Source organism: Clinocottus analis, unplaced genomic scaffold (genome assembly GCF_023055335.1).
Source record: "Clinocottus analis isolate CAN_PGR_092001 unplaced genomic scaffold, fCliAna1.0.p SCAF_267, whole genome shotgun sequence".
NCBI classification, from domain to species: Eukaryota; Metazoa; Chordata; class Actinopteri; order Perciformes; family Cottidae; genus Clinocottus; species Clinocottus analis.
In genome coordinates, this window is record NW_027176006.1 from 7,501 (window position 1) to 12,150 (window position 4,650).

Sequence of the window (4,650 nt, forward strand, 5' to 3'; positions counted from 1 at the left end):
ATTAATAAACAGTCATTTCCTTTTAATAGCCAGAAAGAAACGGAATGAACATATATTATATATTATTGTATATTATTATTGTATAATAATTTACTTAGAAAGCTGCAAAGTTCAACTTTTTATCATAACATTTTCTTAGTACTCTTAATAACTTCATAAGCCCGTAATTTGACTTTGGTAAAAATTGTGACTATACACAAAAGTGCCTCCCAAAAAGCAATTTGAAGGAATTGTAATGCGTTTATATGTATGCTCATTCTGCCCGGTACTGGTCTCTTGGTAATTCTAAATGCACAGAAAAAAAAATCGAGGCCGGAAAGATGTTTTATTATTATTGTTATTTTGTTGTTGTTGCTAAATTAAAACCTAGGCAGAGTATCCTGAGTTTGCTTCCATTTCCAACATCCTGTTTTTGTGAAGCGGTTTATTAGTTATTGAGTAGACTGGACATGAACACACGTCGGGTGTCGTATCCCGTCACCCTGAGATGGGACCCGATCCGTGAAAAAATGGTCTTTCACAAGAAAGGTCTGTGGCGCAAAAAAGGTTTGTTGAGGGCAAATGCATAATATTGTGATTCATCAAACCTTCTTGCATGGAGTCTGTCACCATAGTACCCGATGTTGGTTTCATGATTAATTTTCTTTCGAAAGATTTGATTCTGTAACGAGTAATGATGGTTTCAGGGGGAAATGTATCTGAGTCAAAGTGTCAGTTTTCTTTGCAAAATGTAGTGAAAAGTCAAAAGAAATATAAATAGTAAACCTATCCAAAAGAAAGACTTAAGTACAATAACGAAGTATTTTACTTCGTTGCTATAAACCACTGCTTGTAACCGACAACGCTTCTGACATGGGCGTTGCTATTCAGTTAGTGCAGTGATTCTCAAACTTTTTTTGTCACGCCCCACTTTGGAGGAAGAAAAATGATCAGCCCCCACCACTCCATCACAACAAAATGATAACCAACTTTTTGTGGCTCCTCTATCTGTGCCTTTTCAAATAATAAAATACAGAAAATTGAAATCCTTTTCAACTAAACCAGATTGCTCCATCAGACAAACTAATAACATGTTCAATCACTTTGTTAGAACTATATTTGCATTGTTCTATCTGTACAAAAAAATAAGCTATTGTGGCTGCAAATAATCTGTTTTGCACTAAACGTTCAACCTGTGCAAAACAAAAAGAGTGAAGATGTGTGAGCCGTATAAAATGGGATAATCCTTTATTAGTCCCTCTGTGAGAAAATTACAGGATTACAGTAGCACTGCTCACAAGTAATAGTAATAAGATAAAAGAACAAGTGATATAAATAAACAATACAATGGTAATAACAGAAAACATTTTTTAACAGTAACAAGAATATTACATTTACAGATGGAATAAAATATACAGATGGAATAAAAAAATATACAGATGAATCCGATATTTAAAATATACAGATGTAATAAGAAAAATATACAGATGGAATAAAAAAATTGTATTTACAGATGGATTAGAAATTGTACAAAGTACTGAAAAAAGAAATACGAGAGTGATTATTGAATGTTGCATGGAAAGTGCAATGGTGCATGGATTAAAGTGATCATGTGCTCACAAAATGTTCGGTGTGCTCAGTGGTTTTATGGTCTACTGGGGGCTCAGCTGGTTGTACAGCCTGACAGCAGCGGGGAGGAAGGACTTGCGGTATCTCTCCCTAAGGCACCGTGGATGAATCAGCCGGTGGCTGAAAGAGCTGTGCCAGAGCGTCCTGCATGGGGTGGGAGGCGTGGTCCATCATGGATGATAGCTTAGTCATCATCCTCCTGTCCCACACCACCTCCACAGTCTCCAGAGGACGCCCCAGCACGCTGCTGACCTTCCTCACCAGTTTGTCCAGCCTCTTGTCCAGCCTCTTCCTGTCAGCTGCTGCTCCAGAAGACCACTCCATAGAAGATGGCTGATGACCTCAGTCTCCTCAACAGGAAGAGTCTGCTCTGTCCTTTTTATAAAGAGCATGTGTGTGGTTAGTCCAGTCCAGTTATTGTTCAAGTGAACACCCAGGTACTTGTAAGACTGTACAATCTCAATGTCCAGTCCCTGGATGCTCACCGGCAGCGGAGGAGGGCGTTTACCCCGACGGAAGTCCACCACCAGCTCCTTGCTCTTGCTTGAGTTTTTGGGCACTGTCCCAAAAATTCCTGGTTGAGTTCTCTGTATTCTCTGTCATCGGCGGAGATGAGGCCGACGATTGCAGAGTCGTCAGAGAACTTTTGCAGGTGGCAGTTGGCAGAGTTGTGGCTTAAGTCTGAGCTGTATATGGTGAAGAGGAATGGAGCCAGAACGGTTCCCTGTGGGGCCCCTGTCCTGCAGGACACCCGATCTGACTCACATCCCCGTATCCGCACATACTGTGGACGGTTGGTGAGGTAGTTCAGTATCCATGCCGTCAGGTGGTGGTCCACCCCGGTCTGCTCCAGCTTGTCTCTCAGTAGAAAAGGCCGGATGGTGTTGAAGGCACTGGAGAAGTCGTAGAACATGACTCTCACGGTGCTTCCAGCCTTCTCCAGGTGAGAGAGACATCTCTGCAGAAGGAAGATGACGGCGTCCTCCACCCTGATGCCAGACTGATAGCCAAACTGGAGTGAGTCCAGGGATGAGCTCACCAGGGGCCGGAGATGAGCAAGGACCAGCCTCTCCAAGGTCTTCATTAGGTGGGACGTTAAAGCTACCGGCCTGAAGCTGTTGAGTTCCTTGGGCCGCGGGGTCGTTGGTACCGGTACCACGCAGGATGTCTTCCACAGCTGTGGTACTTTCCCCAGCCTCAAGCTCAAGTTAAAGATGTGCTCCGCTATCCCGCACAGCTGGTCTGCGCAGGATTTGAGGAGCCTTGAACTGATGCCGTCTGGCCCCGTGGCCTTCCTCACCTTGATCCTCCTCAGTTCCCTCCTCACCTGGTTGAGGGACACGTTGGGGGGTGGGGTGCTGTGAGGTGTTGTAGTGGGGGTGGGTTGCTGGTTGTTGTAGAGCAGTGGTTCCCAAACTCAAGAATGCCGAGGCCCAATTTAAAATCTGAAAATCTTCTGGGGCCCACCCAAACCGCGCCTTATTTGACGTTGTTTTGTTTGGCGGTGCCTTTTGTTGAATAACGACAGGCGGACAAGAACAGCCGTTTCGAGCGAGAGCCTTATTGTTTTATTAATCTGTTTGTTCAAATTGTTTGTGCTTCATCAATTAATGTTTCACATAACTAACGCTAGAATTGTTCAAATAATACTTAAACTGAGAAAAAGATGTGCGTTTGGTATCTTATCAATTATCAATCATTTTAAGTAAAATACAGAAATTTGCAACACTAATGTTTTGACCAGGTCTTAGGACAGGAAAGAGCGAGACTACTATCCAACTTTGAGTTTGTTTTTTAATATTTAATTGGGGATGGGAGAACAGCTTCAGGAGCCTACAAAGACAAAATAAAAAAACAAAACACCTTTTGATGAAAATGCCATCAAACTCCTTACTTCCCTGCTCAATATCTACAAGTGTCTGCTCTAAACTTGTTGTGGAAGTCACAAAAACGTGTGAACATAAACTCCATGGTGTCTGGGTTCATAGTCGTATCCGTAGTTCCACAACAGTCTGAATGAAGCCGCTATCAGCGCTCCTTCCGGGTGACCGGCAGCAGTTTGATTCGCTGATTGGCTGATGCAACCATTCCCTCCCTCCGTCGTCATGGGGACGCACCATGACGACGACAAATACGCGCCGCCAGATGGCTTCAGTCCCGCGTATCATTAGATCTTACCCGGATACAAAAGATATATTTTTCTGATTGCCATTTCTTTCTTTAATTGGCTGATGAGTGGCTCCTCACGGGGAAGGAGGAGGTTGATTCCTCCGTGGTGAGGGCAGCGCGACTAAGTCATGTTTGCGCGTTGCGGCACATTAAATAGCCTGGAGTTTTTTTTCAGCGTGAGGAATACAATGTGTGGCGGAAGGGCGCGATTTAAGGTCGAAATGAGTGACTGTCACGCTCAATTAGTGACACTTGAGAGCCCTGCATACATAGTTTATAAATCAGTTTACTTTTTTCTTTTACTGGTACTGTTCAGTAGTAAGACAGTGCGGTTACATGGATTCGAATAACTGGCTTAGTCCGACTAAAATCGAATTATCCAGTTCATGTAAACACCTTTATTCGAATAACTGTGGTCCGACTACGATCCGATTAACACCCCTGGATAACTCGATTCGATTCGATTGATAATTCGAATAACGCTGCATGTAAACGCTGAATCGGATCGGAACTGGACAATGCGTTTGTGCGCATGCTCAAGATCCCGCCGCCTCCTCCCTCCTTCCCTCCCAGGTCGTGAGCCGGAAGTCGAAAGAGACGATAAGTTGTCACGGACGGCAGAAACAAACAAACGTAAAAGTCGGGTTACGAGCCGATAGGACCTTCGGTGGGTGTCTCTGCTAGCTCCCTACTGTAGCCAGCTAGCGCTGCTGCTAGTTCCCTGTTTGCTCTCCGCTAGCTCCCCCACAACCACCGAAGCTAGCGGGGTTCTCTCCTTTATGAAGAGTGAAGAGGTCAAGCGCAGATGGCTGTATCACCACTACATGTAATGAAAACAGCGCCACCTATCGTATCGGATATGACATGCATTCG